At 42.7% G+C, this 18,886-nt stretch overlaps 1 protein-coding gene and 1 non-coding gene across 3 annotated transcripts in view; one reads left to right on the forward strand and one right to left on the reverse strand.

Annotated features, from left to right (window-relative positions):
* Window positions 1-18,886, reverse strand: part of LOC127690892 (ubiquitin-conjugating enzyme E2 E2) — a 284,805-nt gene that overhangs the window by 218,782 nt on the left and 47,137 nt on the right. The window lies entirely within an intron of this gene.
* Window positions 12,681-12,810, forward strand: LOC127691755 (small nucleolar RNA SNORA17). Its single transcript, XR_007979349.1, has one exon. It is a non-coding gene; the product is annotated as a small nucleolar RNA SNORA17 (small nucleolar RNA).

Below are 18,886 nucleotides of genomic sequence, written 5' to 3' on the forward strand. Positions count from 1 at the left end.
ACACTTGAAAGTTCTAGAACAAAAAGAAGCAAATACACCCAAGAGGATTATACAGCACTAAATAATCACACTCAGGGCTTAATTCAACCAAATAAAAACAAAAGAACTAAACAAAGAATCAACCAAACCAGGAGCTGGTTCTTTGAGAAAATTAACAAGATAGATAAACCCTTAGCCAGACTAACCAGGGGACACAGAGACAGTATCCAAATTAATAAAATCAGAAATGAAAAAGGAGATATAACAACAAACTGAGGAAATTAAAAAATTCATCAGATCCTACTACAAAAGCCTATATTGAACACAACTGGAAAATCTGGAGAAAAATGAACAATTTCCCTCACAGATACCAAATACCAAAGTTAAATCAGGATCAGATAAACCATCTAAACAGTACTATAACCCCTAAAGAAATAGAAGCAGTCATTAAAAGTCTCCCAACCAAAAAATGCCCAAGGACAGATGGGTTTACTGTAGAATTTTATCAGACCTTCAAAGAAGACAAAATACCAATACTCTTCAAAGTATTCCACAAAATAGAAACAGAAGGAACACTACCCAATTTGTGCTATGAAGCCACAGTTACACTGATACCAAAACCTCAACCAATATCAAAACCAAGACCCAAAAAAGAAAGAGAACTTCAGACCAATTTCCCTTATGAATTCAATGCAGAAAATGCTCAATAAAATTCTCACAAACTGAATCCAAGAACACATCAAAATGATCATTCACCACGATCAAGTAGGCTTCATCCCAGAGATGCAGGGATGGTTCAATATATGGAAATCCATCAATGTAATCCACTACATAAACTCAAAGAAAAAAGCCACATGGTCATTTCATTAGATGGTGAAAAAGCACTTGACAAAATTCAACATCCCTTCATGTTAAAAGTCTTGGAAATATCAGGAATTCAAGGCCCACACCTAAATATAGTAAAAGCAATATAGAGCAAACCAGTAGCCAACATCAAACTAAATGGAGAGAAACTTGAAGCAATCTCACTAAAATCAGGGACTAGACAAGGCTGCCCTCTCTTTTCCTATCAACTCAATATAGTACTTGAAGTTCTAGCTAGGGCAATTAGACAACAAAAGGAGGTCAAAGGGATACAAATTGGAAAGGAAGAAAAAATATCACTATTTACATAATATGATAGCATACTTAAGTGACCCCAAAAACTCCACCAGAGAACTCCTACACCTGATAAACAACGTCAACAAAGTGGCCGGATATAAAATTAACTCAAGCAAATCAGTGGCCTTCCTCTACTCAAAGGATAAACAGGCTGAGAAGAAATTAGGGAAATGCTATTCTTCACAATAGCCACAAACAATATAAAGTATGTTGGTGTGACTCTAACAAAACAAGTGAAAGATCTCTGAAGAAAGAAATCAAAGAAGATTGCAGAAGATGGAAAGATCTCCTATGCTTGTGGATTGGCAGAATTAGCATAGTAAAAATGGTCATCTTGCCAAAAGCAATCTACAGATTCAATGCAATCCCTATCAAAATTCCAACTTAATTCTTCATAGAGTTGAAAGAGCAATTCTCAAATTCATTTGGAATAACAAAACATCCAGAATGGCAAAAACTATTCTCAAAAATAAAAGAACTTCTGGGGAAATCACCATCCCTGACCTCAATCTCTACTACAGAACATTTGTGTTAAAAACTGCATGGTATTGGTACAGTGACAGGCAGGTAGATAGAATAGAATTGAAGATCCAGAAATGAACCCACACATCTATGGTCACTTGATCTTTGACAAAGGACCTAAAACCATCCATTGTAAATAAATAAATAAATAAATAAATAAATAAATAAATAAATAAATAAATAAATTAGAAAAAGACAGCATTTTCAATAAATGGTGCTGGTTCAACTGTCAATCAACATGTAGAAGAATGCAAATTGATCCATTTTTTTTCTCCCTGTATAAAGCTCAAGTCCAATGGATCAAGGACCTCTACATAAAACCAGATACACTGAATCTAATAGAAGTGACAGTTGGGGAAAAGTCTCGAAGACATTGGTACAGGGGAAAGCTCCTGAACAGAACATCAGTGGCCTATGGTCTAAGATGAAGAATCGAAAAACAGGACCTCATGGAATTGCAAAGCTTCTGTAAGGCAAAGGACACTGTCTATAGGACAAAACGGCAACCAACAGACTAGGAAAAGATCTTTACCAATCCTACCTCCAATAGAGGGTGAATATACAATATATACAAAGAACTCAAGAAGTTAAGACTCCAGAGAATCAAATATGTTTATTAAAAAAAATGGGGATCAGGGCTAAACAGAATTCTCAACTGAGGAAACTTGAAGGGCTAAGAAGCACCTAAAAAATGCTCAGCATCCTTAGTCTTCAGGGAAATACAAATCAAAACAACCCTGAGATTCCACCTCACACCAGTCAAAATGGCTAAGATCAAAAACGCAGGTAACAGCAGATACTAGCAAGGATGTGGAGAAAAGAAAAAACACTCCTCCACTTCTGGTGGGAGTGAAAGCTGGTAAAACCACTCTAGAAATCAGTCTGGCAGCTCCTCAAAAAATTGGACATAGTATTATCTGAGGATCCAGCTATACCACTCCTGGTCATATGTCCAGAAGATTCTCCAATGAATAATAAGGACACATGTTCCACTATATTATTTATAATAGCCAGAAGCTGGAAAGAACCCAGATGTCCTTCAACAGAGGAATGGATACAGAAAATGTGGTACATTTACCCAATGGAATACTACTCAGCTATTATAAACAAAGAAATCATGAAATTCTTAGGCAAATGGAGGGACCTAGAAAATATCATCCTGAGTGATATTTTCAATCACAAAAGAACACACATGGCATGCACTCACTGATAAGAGGATATTAGCCCAAAAGTGAGGAATATCCAAGATACTATTCACAGACCACATGACACTCAAGAAGGAAGACAAGTGCTGGTACCTTGGTCCTTTTTAGAAAGAAGAACAAAATACTGACGGGAACAAATATGGAGACAAAGTGCAGAGCAGAGACTGAAGGAAAGGCATCCAGAGACTGTCCCACCTGGGGATGCATCCCAGATACAGTCCCCAAACTCCAACACTATTGTGAATGCCAAGAAAGGCTTGCTGAAAGGAGCCTGATATGGCTGTCTCCTGAGAGGCCCTGCCAGAACCTTACAGATACAGAGTCAGATGCTAGCAGCCAACCATTGCACTGAGCTCAGGGTCCCCAATGGAGGAGTTAGAGAAAGGACTGAAGGAACTGAAGGGGTTTGCAACCTCATAGGAAGAACAACAATATCAACCAGCCAGACCCCGCAGAGCTCCCAGGGACTAAGCCACCAACCAAGGAGTGCACATGACTCTGACTGCACATGTAGCAGAGGATTGCCTTCTCAGGCATCAATGGAAGCCGAGGTCCTTGGTGCTATGAAGGCTCAATAGATGCCCCAGTGCAGGGCAATAGAGGGTGGGGAGGTGGGAGTGAGTGGGTGGGTGGAGGAGCACCCTCCAGAAGCAGGGGGAGGGGCCATGGGATAGGGGGTTTCCAGGAGAAGGGGAAACTGGGTAAGGGGATAACCCTTGAAATGTAAATAAATTAAAATAAATATGTTTTTAAATCTATCAACAAATCATAATAATACCTCACAGTTTCCATGTCTGGTTCCACACTGCTGCCTTTTGGGCTATTCAGGTCTTCCCAGTTTATTTATGCAAAACATACTGCTGAATTCTAACACTCATCAATTCTTCTTATTGTTCTAAATTGGTTTCAGGTTTCATTAATTAACAGTTTTGAGACAGCTGCTTATAATTTAATGTAGTCGCACAATTGCTCAATACGTCCTCAGAGCTACATTTAGGAAGCAGACATTTAATTCAATTCAATAGATGTTTTTGCACAAATACAACATGACCTAGACAAATTACACATTTAAAAACAGACTGCAGTGACAGCTAAATAGATGTGTTTATTGTAAGGCTCTGTTTACTGGCACTTAAACGCCTCAGAATAACTCCTCTTGGATCTGGGATGTTTTCAGTCTTATAGCCAACCACAGTTTAAAGCCGGCCGTGTGAGTTACCTAGCCTTCTATTTCCAGTGACTTCTCAGACCTCCTCAGTGATACTGCCTTACAGCGGAGACTCCATGAGAACAACTGTACCTTAATGGAAGAACTGGACGACTTTCCATAAATTAAATGATATTGTACTTAAGACACACATTAATTGATATGGTATGTTTAACACGTATTGTGTTTACACATGAACAGAACGGCTCATAGACATGCCCTTTGACGGATGTTTATCTGCATGTATTTGTCTCTGAAATGAAGTTATTCTTTTCCTAAATGTTGGGCATTGATTCGTATTCATTATAGTCTCTCCCCATTCATTCACCAATCAGGGATCATTGCCTTAATCCCAAATGATAACTCCAAGCTGGACAACATGTGGACATAGGAGTTTTACAAGTAAATGTCTTTAGAGCACTAGCTCTGAAGGTGGAGAGCACATCTAATAGGGTACAAAGCACCGCGTAAACTTCCTGCCACACAGACTGTCATGTCAGTCGCTCAGAAGCTCGGATGTGGTCTCGACGCCTGCAGATTCTGAGGACATCAGAAGCAGTGCTTGGAGTGGAGCAACCAGTCCTAAGAGATTGCTCCGTATACAGTCAGGAGCCTAGAGGAGCCTGTGCATTGTGAGGATTCTCTAAACATTTAGTGAGCTAATCTCACCAAATGCTGAGGCCTAGGATATATATGGTTAACAGCAAAGTTACAATTAATACCTCTCTAATTTAAGATTTTATTAAACGTGAGGATTTTGTGGGGACAATGTATTTGCACCCTTTTCACCCCTAACTCTTGTCCCCTCAACCAGCCCTTTTGAATTCATAATAAGGTTTTTACGTAATTAACTTTTCATAGACATTTTTTGGTAACAGATGAGGAAATGCTTATTTTGAAGTGAAAATGCTATTTTATTTCTTTGAGAAATGCTTTTGTTGACCCTAGGAAAGTAAGTATTGGTTTGGGCTCCAGTTCTTAGCTGGGCTGCATGCATGACAGGCTTGCAGAGTAAAGACAATGCGTAGATAAAATCATTGACCTTTGAAGCCTGCAGGGAATTACAACTGCCTGAAACCCACAGGAATCACCATGTGAAAACCTCGCTATTGGCACACCTGCTTCCTGCAGGGGCCAGCTTCTGACAATCCCAGTCACCGTGGACCTTGAAGGTGGGTGTGACGTGCTTCTGTGAGATACTGCACACTTCCATGGTTTCATTTTGTATTTAATGTAGCTTATTTAAATCTGACTTTATTTTTCCATTGCACGACTATTAATCTACTGTACAGCTCCTTCTATGGTTAAATCTGATTAGGCCTCACACCTCCTTGATCAGTCTGATGTGGTTTACATGACTTGGTACAGATCTACTGTCAAAGTTTGCTCACCAAAGTCCGTTTTCCAACTACAACTGCTTAAATTAACTATGTGTTTCTACAATGAAAAAGAAGGCAGAGGCCTTTGTGTCTTACGAAGGTACAAAAATTGCTCTGCTAAAATATGAATAGTATCAAGAACTATTTTCCATTTTCAATTCTTATTTATATCATGACAGAAATTTTAAAAATCATAATTAAGACAAGAAACAAAAATAAAATTTTTTTTACTGATAAAAATACTAACAATGGAAACTGGTGGCCAAAGACAAAACCTTAAAAGGTTCCTTTATTTTTAATCTGTATATAATAACTAAAACGTAAGGACACAAGCCACAGACTCTGCCTATGGCTTTTCTATAGGGCCTGCACACTGGTAGGAAGGGGTGGGCAGAGTATGAAGTCTATCTTCACCCCATCATGAGAAAAGACTCATGTCCTCTAGGGTAGCAGGCATTATTCTGAAATCATCAAAAACTTTAATATTTATTATTAAAACGTTTACATATCTGTGTGTGTGTGCTTGGGCACATCTACATGTATGATAGAGAGCATGCGTGTAGATGGCAGAAGGACCACTTGCAACCCTTGAATGTCTTTTACCACATGGATTCTGGGGTCAAACTCAGGTCATCAGGCTTGGCAGGCACCTTTGCTGAGCCACCTCGCTTCCCTGCAAAAGCTAGTTTTAACTGCTGAGGCAAGCGTTGGCTTGGTAGGGACAGAATGACACAGTTACGCCCCTGCAGCAGGGCCAGCCGGCCGGTGTAGTCCTCAACCAGTGTTGATGGCTGCTGTGGGTGTTAGCCTTGTTTCTATAATAATGTTCATATTTTCATGTTCCTCCAAGGAATGTCCTTTCTCTTGACGTTAATGACTCCATGATAATCAGACAGCATGAGTCTGGGAGGCAAAGGTGTGGCTAATGTGGAAAAGAACTCTAAAAACATGAGTTTGAAAGTATATAATTTCTCAACTATGCAAAATTAAAAGGCCGCGATGTGAATTGCATGAGGAGCTTCTTCACAGGTCTGAAGGAACAGAGGCAGCTGCAGCCCAAGCTGGCTTGTTAGGAGGTTACAAAGACAGGCAGATAACAAATGTAGGCAGATTCCTGAGTTCAAAGTCAGCCTGGGACAGAGCAAATTTAATTCCAGGTATGGTCACCCAGCTACTTTATTGTCTACTTGTGCTGCTGTTTCTTCCTAAGAGTCAAGAGGTGAAGGCCATGGATTCAATGGATGAAGAGAGACCCTGAAATTAATAACTGAATTGATATGTAAATAAAAACCTGGATCTTTGGCCTGTATGAGATGAGTTGGCAGAAAGTGATAGCAGTTCTTTAGAATGGTTTTATTTCCTAGCTAGAGTTGAGCTGTCTGGAGATCTCCCGAGAGTGAACACAGCTCCTGAAGAATTTTTCCTAACAGGATTTTTGATTTTAGTCAGAAAATCCATGGAGAGCAAATACAGCTCTCTTAGAATTTTTTCTAATAGGATTTCAAACATCCCAAGAATTACTTAGACAGCTGACACTGCTCTTTTAGAATGTTTTCTAGCAGCTATGCAGCGAAGGCTCAGTGTGTCTGTGTGAAGAGCAAACACAGCTCTTTTAGATTTTTGTTTTGTTTTTCTTTTGTTTTCTTTCTTTCTTTCTGATTTTGATCAGAAAATCCAAGAATTTCTTTTAGAATTTTTCTAACAGGATTATCTTTCTCTGCAGAAGTGTAACTTTAGCTTTCTAATATTCAACTTTAAGAATTTATTGCCTGTCACATGTGGCTGCAGTTTCTAGTTCCAAATCCTCAGATGTGAGTCACATGGGGCAACAACAGAAACCAGGAAAAACATAAAGATGGGTGGGGTACTCAAGTGGGGACTCACAGGAGATAGGAAATGTGAAACCAAAGCAAAAGAAGGAGGTTAATACAGAAGGAGAAAGAGGGGAGAAGGCGAGATAACACCAAGGTTGTTTGATAAAATCTCACATATACATAAATAATTCACACATATATTTACCTAAAGTCATATGCAATACACATACATGTTGAAAGCATCACAAGATCAGGAAGCAGGATTTGGAGGAGGCCATCTGGATCAGCCTTCTTCCCTGCTGTCTAATTTCCACGGTGCTAGAAAATGTTTTGCAAGATGCAAAGGGTGATGGGGACAAGTAAACCGAGCTGTGATACCTATGAAGTCACCACCACGACGACGACGATGACGACCACGACCACGACCACGGCCACGATGACGACTTCTCAATGATGAGCCACACAAGGTGTGCATACAGGCATGATTAGTGGACCATGAAGTGGTCCACAACAGCTGTCCACCTTAAGTGGACTTACGGCCCACTCAACAAGACAGAAAACTTGCTGGGATTAGGGAGGTCATGGATCTCGACTAGAACTGTAGAACTACATTCTAAATATTACTGTTATACCCACAGAGAGTAGTAATCACCTATCATCAAAGAAACCTGTTTATAGCAAATAAGGACCAACAGAACACCACAACTAGACACTATGCAGAGATCGGTGAATGGACCACAGGGAGTCTGACTCCCAACCACATCACAGCTTATGAATCTAAGGCTTAGAAAATGGCACAGAAGACAGGGTGGGAAGATTCTAAAAGCCATAATACCTGGAAGTCTGCTACCCAACAGTCTCTCATAGAAATGGCTACATAAACAAAATCTGAGCAATGGCAGTATCAATAGACATGCTAACTCAAGGGGAAATGTTACCATGTCAGATCCTCTGAACAAGGAATTTCAGGCAGACAACTGAGGAGGTAACCTCTCCCATGGAAGAGTACCCTAACTGGTTACTCAAAGCAAAGTGGTCAGCTCTGAAAATATATATACATAAACAACAAAACAGACTCAACAGAGTGTTTGAGTGTGAGTGTGTGTGTGTGTGTGTAAAATAATAATAGGGAGGAAAAGGTTACCAATTTGAGTGATGGTGGAATGTGCATGGATGGTGTTGGAGGGAAAAGTATGGAAGAAACTGGGGGAAGAAGAAAAGGGGGAAGACGATGTCCTCATATGTATATAAAATGTTTGTTTCTTAAAGCTGAAAGAAAAATTGAAGAAATTTGCCTTTTACAGAAGTATAGCCTGTGCCTTGGTAGACATTAGTAACTGAGATCCTGGACCACAGCTAGCAGCCAGCCTGTGCACAAACAAGCCACAGGCTTCACTGCACCGGGAGCACGCCGACCCTTGTACCACAGCCATCTAGGAAGCACTGTGCTTCTAAGAAGCACCGTTCAGTGAGCCCTTCCCAGACACAGCTTCAAATGCGGTTTGTGGGAATCAGATAAGACGACTCATAAGGAACATAAAGATAAAAGTCAAATGTTTAACGAATTAGAATTTGTTACTTCAAACACAAATTCAGTCTTCCCAAAAGTAAGGCAAAGTGGGTGGGGCCTTCTGAATCGTGGATTTATTCTTGTGTTTAGGTCCCATGTCATACACTTTTGGTCACTTGTCTCAATCTTCCTATACCCCACCCCTACCCTACAATTATGAATTTTAAGTTTTGTGTAAGTTCTCTCTATTCATGAACTGACAATACTAAAGATGCTGAGGCTATGGGGTGATACAAATTTCACACACTCCAAGCTCACAGTCTCCAAACCAACAGAGTAGAACTTTTCAAATGTCTATTCTCTTGGGACTCTAACAGAAACATTTCTTAGGCTCTCCATGACTTTTAGAGAAAGGAGCAATATCCTTAACCTGGCCAAAAAGATGGCAGCAGCACAGGGCGTGGCCTTTCCTTAAGCTGAGCTACATTAGGGGCCTTGGCATCCTGGTCTCTGGTTTCCCTGATTAGGAACATGTCTTCCTCACGTCCTACCACAGTGACCCCTCTGCCTCCAACTCCTTCCCCTTACACTGGATACTCAACATCAGCTGCAAAGGCATTTTCCCAGAGACAGTCCCTGGTGGGTATGGTCACCTGTTCTTGCCACCCCAGCACTGTGGGGAGGGGGAGGCGGGAGCTGAGCAAGGGGGTGGGGTCCTGAAGCAGGCTCCAGCAGCAGTAAGACCCTGTCTCAAGAACGAAATCCAGAAAAACAAGAGATAATTTCCTTCTGGCTTTGTCTCTCTATCCCATGTGCTGTGCTCTCAGATTAGCCCAGATTTCTCTTCCTACGCTTTCTGCCATCCTCACTCACCAGAGTGTCTGTCTGTCCGCTCCTTCTTTCCTCCATAGCGGTCTCCAGCCGTGGTTCTGCTCATCACAGTATGACCTTGCTGAGCACCAGGCTCTGCACACAGCTGGGATCCAGACTCCCCAGATGAGGATATCAACAACAGTTCCCCCATAAGGTTCTTTTGAGGATTAAACTGTGTAATTCACATAAAAGTCTGCCCGCCATTCAACACGTTGGATGTTTTATATGACTCAATAGCAAAGAGTGATTAGGCAACATTTTTTTTAAAACTCTTCAAAACCAGATGACTGACATATCTCCACTTGACTTATTTATGAAATCCACAGGGTTTGTTATAAAGAAATAATTTTCTCAGTAGGAAAAGTGCTTGTTGCTAAGTCCTGTGAATTGAGTTCAAACCCTAGGACCTGTACAGCACAGGGAGTGTACTAATGTCTCCAAGTTTTCCTGACTTTCACAAGACGTATTCTATAGCAAATGCACACTGCCCCCCCCCAAAAACATGAATTAATATATTTTAATAAATGATAAAAAATGAGAACTATGCAGAATACTAATAAAAATGATATCCAGGATACCATCAGTTTTAAAAGTAAGGGCCTCTAGTTACTGATGAGGGATTGATTATGGGTCATAATCTCTAGGAGAAAGAATCACTTGCGGAGGGGGTCCATTTATTTATTTAATATATATGGATGATTTTTCTGCATGTATATCTGCAGAGGTCGGAAGAGGACATTGAATCCTCTGGAACTGGGGTTATAGACATTGTGAACTACCAAGTGGGTGCTGGGAATTGAACCTAGGTCTTCTGGAAGAGCAACCAGTGCTATTAGCTTTGGTGCCATCTCTCCCACCTGAGAATCTTTTTTTTTTTTCTTTTTTGAATGGGCCCACTTTCACCTCTAAGGGCTACAATTACAGCAATGTAATTAATAGCTAGCTAAACTTACTTTTTGTTTTATCTTTTTTATTGAATTTTTTTCATAGAGTATGTTCTGATCATGATTTTCCCCTCCCATAGGTCCTCCCAGATCCTTACCCATCTCTACAACTTTTCTTTCTCTTAAAAAATCAAACAAGCAAGCAAAACAAACAAAACCCAACATACACATACATACACGCACATGCATGCACACACACCAAAAGAACACACACAAGAAGCTAAAATACATACACAAAACATACACACACACACACACACACACACACACACACAGACACACACACACGACACCCCCCCCAAAAAAACCCGCAAACCAGTAGCTAAAATATATACACAAAAGACAACATACACAATGTATCAAAACAAAGCTAAAATATATACACAAAGTACCAAAACAAAGTAATCTGAGATAAAAAGTCTACAAATATACTACTGAGTTCATTTTGTATTGGCCATCTACTGTTGGGCATGGGCCTATCCTGGAGGAGTGGTTCCCTTTGAAAGATTTTATAAAAATGACCAGGACCACTAACCACCTAGAAAGTGATTTAGAGACACTAGATACAGAGAGACTGCAATGCTTAATTTGCTGGAAGAAAGGGTTCTTGGGTGGCTCTTTGGGTTTATGGTTAATAAACTCAAGAAATCCAGGGGCCTGAGGCCTAGCTTAGCCGTGGCTAACGAGGTCAAGTGTTCAGCCCCCAGGGCACAGAACAGACATGAGAGCACAGAAGAGCTGCCTGGTGATTGCATGCCACGTACCACACTTCTGCAGTCTCAAGTGACACTGTGACAACCTCCCCACTGCAATGGTCATTCAGAAAAGGGAGTCCTTCCTGTATAAAATAGTCCCAGCTGGGATTAGGAAGATGGGGGCAGGAGAATAATGAATTTGAGTCTGGTCTGGGCAACACACCAAGCCCTATCTCAGAAACACAAGACTAAAGAAAAGAGGCTGCTAAGGACAGAGATACGGTGCCAATGATCCCATGCCACCGAAAGGTGGCTTTATACTGTAGAAACAGTAAGACAGATACCTTCCCCTTTTATAAGATCACTAGTAAACACAGGTTTTTATAAATAACATAATAATCTAATATTTGATGCTGCACTGAAGCAGTACATGAAGGTTATTCTAGAGTGGATGAAAACATACAATGTGTCCATGTTTTCTCTGTCACTCTGCTCCCAGCTACATTTAAACTGTCTGCTTTCTTTCCTTTCTTTGTATTTCTTTTCATGGTACTGGGAATTTATCCCTGGGCCTATTACATGCTAGATAGATGCTCTACCACTGAGCTATATTCCCAGCCTAATTTTGGGGGTTTTAAAAAATTATTTACTTCCTGTGCCTGTGCGTGAATGGCTGGTACTGAGGAGACCAGAAGAGGGCAGAAGACCCCCCTAAAACTGGAGCTCCAGGCAGTGGTGAGTTCCATGTGAGTTCTAGGAACTGAACCGAGGTCTGCAGCAGCACAAGTGCTTCTAACCCTGAGCCTTCCCTGAAGCCCTGATGCTTTTTAGTTTGTAATAAAAACCACTTCTATCGCCAGGACTCATCCTCTCTCACACTCTGTCGTTCTGTCTTGGTGGTGCATGCTTTTAATTCTAGCATTTGGGAGGCAGAGGCAGGTGTATTTCTGAGTTCCAGGCCAGCCTAGTCTACAGAGTGAGCTCCAGGACAGCCAGGATAAAAATCCTGTCTGGAAAAAACAAACAAAAAAACAAAAAAACAAAAAACAAACAAAACCCCGTCTGCCAGTTGACATCTAATTACTGTCTTTATATTTGTGGCTTCAGTTTTTCTAATCATTCCTCAGTCCTTGGCCTCTCCCTCAGTATGCCCAATAGCAGGCCTGAGCTTGCATTCACAGCTGCTGTTCTGACCTGTCAGCATTCCAAGCCTAGCCCTGCCAGGCTGAGACATATTTTATATACCAGTAACAAGGTCATTACATAACATTTCACCTATCTTTTCTTTAGCAATTGTCTTCTGATTGTCATCTCACATAGGACATTTTCAATGGAAGTCACTGAACGGACAAACCAAACATGGAAATGCAGTAAAGCCTTCGGCAGTAAAAACTGCTCCTAGGGACGGTGGGCATGGCTGCTGGGCCACATTTGTGTCAGTAGGTGGCAGAGAGAGGAGAGGCTATGTCTCCTGTCAGTGTCCTGACCTACGAACATCTGAATGATTAACAGTATAACACTCCCCGAGACAATCATCAGTCTGGTTCCAGTGCAGGGAGAAATCCTAAGACTGGAAGAATCCTGCTTGGGCCTGGGCCCCAGGTGAGCCTGGGCGAGAAGCACACCTGAGAAGACCACCAGACTCGAGCCATGGGCCCAGATAGGACCGAGCCTGAGATCAGTGTGACACCATGCAGGCCTGGGAGGCTGCAGGCCACGCCCAAGGTGACCCCTGCCTGATACCATAATGCAAGGCAAGTCAGCACTCCTGAGACAACTCCAGACACTCAGACACTCAGGCAAGTAAGTGGTGGAGACATGGAGAAGAGAAACAGAGAGATGTGAACACAATGAAGAGAGGCAGAACTGAAGACTCGAGGCTAGTGAGGAACAGCCCGATGTGAGAAGCTGATGATGCCACCTAGGACCATGGTGGGGTACTGCCTGAGCTGCCCCCCACCCCATCCCACCCACCCACCCCCACCCCACCCACCCACCCCCACCCCAGGGGCCATGGTGGGGTACTGCCTGAGCTGCCCCCCATCCCCCCCCTGGGGCCATGTCTGGATCTGTAGCTGTGCAGCAACAGGGGTTTCTTACCACCAAAGGCCAGGCGGACATCCCTGGTCTGGACTGCTACCCATGGGCATATTGATATTTGAGGACTGTGCAGGTCGGTTCCACCATTCCCCTGGGCCTTGTGGGACACCTGACCCTGGAGGCCTGAGAGCAGGAGGCTGGCCCCGCCTCTCACCAGCTGCAGCACTTGGGAGGACGGGCTCTGCACCACGCTTGCGCAGCACAGAACTGTCTCTGGTATCAGGATCATGAGCTGACCTGGGGGTGTGACCTGGGACAATCGACCCTGGCACTAGTCTGCTGTGCAGTGACATAGCCAAGGCAGAGATGTGCCCCTATCCCCACACCATCCCTCGCCACCTATGACAGGCATGACAGCTGACCCGGGGGTCATGAGAGCAGCTGGATCCTCCAGAAGGTCAAGGGGCAGGACAGACACCATAGCCAGCCTGACAGAACGGGGAGCACTGCTTCGCCTTTCATCCCACTGCTCTCTCTATAAGAGATCACTTACACTTTTCGTATTGCCTATACCCCCATTTCTTCCCTCCTATGCAGGGAGCCTGTATGCTTCAACTATTTACCTGACCTGTATTTGAGTGTCATGATTTCTGTAATTACCATAAGCTTGAAATTAATACACGTGTATGCCTTCTCTCCTGTCTGTCTACTGACAGTTTGTTTCAGACTCAATGGATTTCATTAAACCATCTAGGTTTGAACAGATGTTCCTTTCCCCACTATACATACAGAGTTGCTTTTGCCACAGGCCTTTGCACAGGGAAACAGATATTACAGAAACAAAGCTCAAGGCCTTTCTACTGTCTTCGAGTTACAGAGCCAGCCAGGAATGCTCCACTCGGCTGGGAAATGGCTAACAAGGGGAACATTCCCCCAGACAGACAGTGCTAGGCAGTGGTTCTCAACCTGTGGATCACTACCTCTTGGCAAACCTCTATGGCCAAAATTATTTACATTATGATTCACAACAGTAGCAAAATTATAATTGTGAAGTAGCAACAAAAGTCATTTTATAGTTGAGGGCCACGACAGCATGAGGAGTTCTGTAGTGAAGGGTTATAGCATTAGGAAAGCTGGGAATTAAAAAGATAGAGCTTTAGAGCTTGTGCCACAAACACCACCCATCCACCCCTTTCATAACTCCCTGGCTTATCTCAAAGCTCTGGACCTCACAGAGAAGCCAATGTGAGGACGGACAGTCTCTCCCACAAGCCCACTCTATGCATGGAAAGATGCAGGGTCATAAAAACGCCAAGGCCAGGAGTGAGGAGATGTGGGAAGTGGGTGGCTAGGCTGACCACTGTTGTTCACAGTACTTAAATAAGCATGTTTCTATTTGTATGTAAAGGAAGTGTCTACCATTTCATTAAAACATGCAGAAGGGGGCTGCTGGAGAAATTTAATTCCCAGTACTCACATGGTAGCTCACAACCATCCAAAACTCCAGTTTCAGGGACCAAATTCCCTCTCCTGACCTCTGTGAGCGCCAAGAACACATACGGTACACACGCATATACATGCGGGCAAGCACCCATATTATAGAATAAAATAAATACATCTGAAAAGGGAAAAAGGAGAAAAATAACTTTGAACAGACAGGCAGGGTAAGGGTTGGGACGAGCTGCTCGATACTCAAGCTAGAGCAGATGCCCTTCTAGCAACCTCTGAGGGATAAATGGAAACGCACAGTAGTATGGAGATGGGCGCCTACGTGCGAGTGAGGGGTAGCACATGTACACATGCTGGGAGACGAGTTGATAAAGCTTCTATATGAAGAGCAAAAAACCAAACACCATGAGACTAATGCCACTATAACAAGATGTGGCACACACAGTTGGCAGTTCCAGTACATGAAGGCTGAGAAAAGAGGGTAACAAGTTCGAGACCCGCCTGTGCCACATAACAAGGTCCTGTCACCACCAACAAATAAAATAATACCCATGTGCATCTTGTTATGGATAGCCTTTTAAAGTGAAGATAAGGTCAGCGAGATAGCCCAGTGGTACTTGCTGAGCAAGCTTGACCACCCAAATTCAAGCCCCAGAGCACACGACAAATGCAATGAGAGAGCGAAGCCCAGAGTTGCCTCCTGACCTCTGACCTCTGCACTCACCGGGGGCACACATGCTCACACAAAGTGTGCTTGCTCTCCCTCCTGCTCCCCCCTCTGTCTGTCTGTCTGTCTGTCTGTCTCTCTCTCTCTCTCTCTCTCTCTCTCTCTCTCTCTCACACACACACACACACACACACACACACACCAAACAAATAAGTAAAAAGAAAAGACTACTGGTAAGAATTATATAAATTCCATGTGTTCAATATGATGATGTAGTTATTTCATATATTGAATGTACAAATATATAAAAAGAAGACTGTCATAATTAGACATAAGAATATAAGTGCTAATTATTACTAATTAACATATGAAGTACTAGCTTTGTCAGGTTTGTCCTACAGTGAATGAATCCTTTAAAAAAATCTTATGATCAGAAATTATGAGCACAAAGACAAAGTAGATGGTCGTGATTGCACCTGCCACAACCCCAGAGCAGGCAGCGAGCTGGTCTTTGCAGGTTCAGTGCCCAGGAGGCACAGTGAAGGCCGCTCAACCAGCCTGCAAAGATGCTTGGGAAATCAAGTCTCTTCCCAGAAACTGCTTTGCTAGAGTGTCCATTCCAGCTGCTGAGAAGTTTGCCCAAGAGCAGAATAAAAATGGACAGAAAGAAGCCAAATCTGGTGAAATTCAAGATAAAGATCTTGGTCTGGTACAATTTTGTTGCTATGATAAAATATTTTGACCAAAAGCAACTTGAGGAAAAGTTCAAATGTCTCACACTTTTAGAGCACAGGAAACCACTGCAGGAAGCTGAGGCAGGAACTCAAGTATGAGCTTGAATAAGAAGCCTAGAAACTAAACAGCTCCTTCTCCCAGGCTGAGCTGTCTTCTTCTATAGCCTAGACCAGGGTTATGGAAGGTACTGCCCACAGTGGCCTGAGCACACCTCCAAAACAATCAAGGGAATCCCTAGACCTGTCCACAGGCGTGCTGTCTGAGCAATTACTCAGCCAAGGCTCCTTCTCAGATGATTGTTAGTACTCCACTTACTGCTGACACCGACAAACACCAGAGTGTAAACAGAAGGTGCGCACACTTCAGGAAATGAAAAGACTTGCTGAATGGAGCCATCAACCTGTCCCCACCCTGGCCAGTGTCAACGACTTCCTCCTCGGACTCTGCCCATGCTTTCTTGCCAGGTGCTGACTGTCCCTGCCTTTTGCCTTCTGTTCAGATGCCTCGTTATCTATAAATAGCAAATCTATCTCTTGTCTCTTTTTTATGGCATGCTACTTTTAAACGCCTGATAGAAATAAATAAGTCAAATAAAAGTTTCCCTTTTTTAAAAAAACATTTTATTGGTTATTTTATTTATTTACATTTCAAGTGTTACCCCCACCCTGGTTCCCCCTTTGAAAGCCCCCATCCCACCTCCTCCCCCAAGCATTGTTTTGTTTTTTTACATCATTATTTTTTGTTAAACTGATAAAATTCATTTTAAAATATACAACTCAGTATTGACATTTTTAAGCCATCAAAATAATTTATAATAGTTAAATGCCTCTTAAATATACATGATATCTTCTGAAGCTAAAAGTAGTATGCACTAAACCAGTTTTAAAAATCTATTTGGAACATTAAACATGATAGAAGTAAAAAAAAAAATCTTTATGAAGTTCTCTATGAAAGGAAATTGTGACAAGTTCCTGATTAGACAGAAGCCGTTCCACCTCCAAGGGAGAATACACACTGTAGCTGTGGCTTCATAGAACGAATTGGGTCGTGGTCCTTCTGTTTCTATTTTGTGGAATAGTTTGAAAAGTATTGGTGTTAGGTCTTCTTTGAAGGTTTGATAGAATTCTGTACTAAAACCATCTGGTCCTGGACTTTTTCTTGGTTGGGAGACTTTTAATGACTGCTTCTATTTCTTTAGGGGTTGTGGGACTTTTTAGATGGTTTATCTGATCCTGATTTAACTTAGGTATTTGGTATCTGTCTAGAAAACTGTCCATTTCATCCAGATTTTCCAGTTGTGTTGAGTATAGGCTTTTGTAGTAGGATCTGATGATTTTTTGAATTTCTTCAGTTTCTACTCTTATATCTCCCTTTTCATGTCTGACTTTGTTTTTGGATACTGTCCCCGTGCCCAAAGTTTCCCTTTTAACTGACCTCATCTAACTCACAATAAATTGTTAAGATGTTAAGTTGGTTATACATCATCAGTAACAACTTTCACAGCATTGATTTACCCCCTTCGTTGTTAAATTCCTTTTAATATTTTTGTTTGTTTTGTTTGTTTGTTTTCTTCTTTTGTTTTTTTCAAGACAGGGTTTCTCTGTATAGCCCTGGCTGTCCTGGAACTCACTCTGTAAACCAGGCTGGTCTCAAACTCAGAAATCTGCCTGCCTCTGCCTCCCAAGTGCTGGGATTACAGGGATGCGACACCACTGCCTGGCATCAAATTCCTTTTAAACACGCCACATTCTTACTAACATTCATGAGGCATAAGGGGAAGTGGCTTGAAGCAGCCCAGTGGGCATGGCACTGGCATGGCAACTCCAGCGGGCCCTCACCCCCGTGCCCACAGCACTGGCATGGCAACTCCAGTGGCCCCTCACTCCCGTGCCCACAGCACTGGCATGGCAACTCCAGCGGGCCCTCACCCCCGTGCCCACAGCACTGGCCCCAGTGCCCACAGCATTGGCATGGTAACTCCAGCGGCCCCTCACCCCCGTGCCCACAGCACTGGCATGGTAATTCCAGCGGCCCCGCCCACGGCACTGGCATGGTAACTCCAGCGCCCACCTCACAACTCTTCTCTCACTCCCATACTCTTACTCATCCTTCAAAGCCAGCTCACTGCAGCTTCCTACAGGAAGCCTTGTTTGGTTCTTCATCTTATGTTTTTCCCAGTCAAGGTCAAACATCCCCAACCTCCCCTGAGAAACTCCATTAGCATCCCATTGTTTTCTCTATAATCTTGAATCAGAATTGTGGAAACAAGAACTTCAATAAAGCTAAACAATCCCACCAGTCTACATTTTAAACCCCAAACTAGAAAGAGGTCTCTTAACAACTGTGGCTTTTACGGTGTGCACAAACATGCATAGGCCATCTTCCTGAACACTAGCTACTAGTTAGCCCTCCTACAATTGTCTCATAAACACCTACTGACCACATGTTCCCAAATATACGGTTATCCAGCACCTACTATGGAAAGTTAGCTCTCTAGGACCCATGAGTCCAAGTCACTCTTTCAAAAACAATTATTCATGTGTGTACGCCTGGACACCCGCTGAGGGCGGAGGGCAACTTTGTGAAGCCGGCTGCTAACTCCTTCCAGATTCCAGATTCACACAGATACCAGGGTCTGAACTGGGTTGTTAGGCCTGCACAAGTACCTACCCACTGGGACATCCTGCCAGCCTCCAGATCACTCCA

This window comes from Apodemus sylvaticus, chromosome 8 (assembly GCF_947179515.1).
Source record: "Apodemus sylvaticus chromosome 8, mApoSyl1.1, whole genome shotgun sequence".
NCBI classification, from domain to species: domain Eukaryota; kingdom Metazoa; phylum Chordata; class Mammalia; order Rodentia; family Muridae; genus Apodemus; species Apodemus sylvaticus.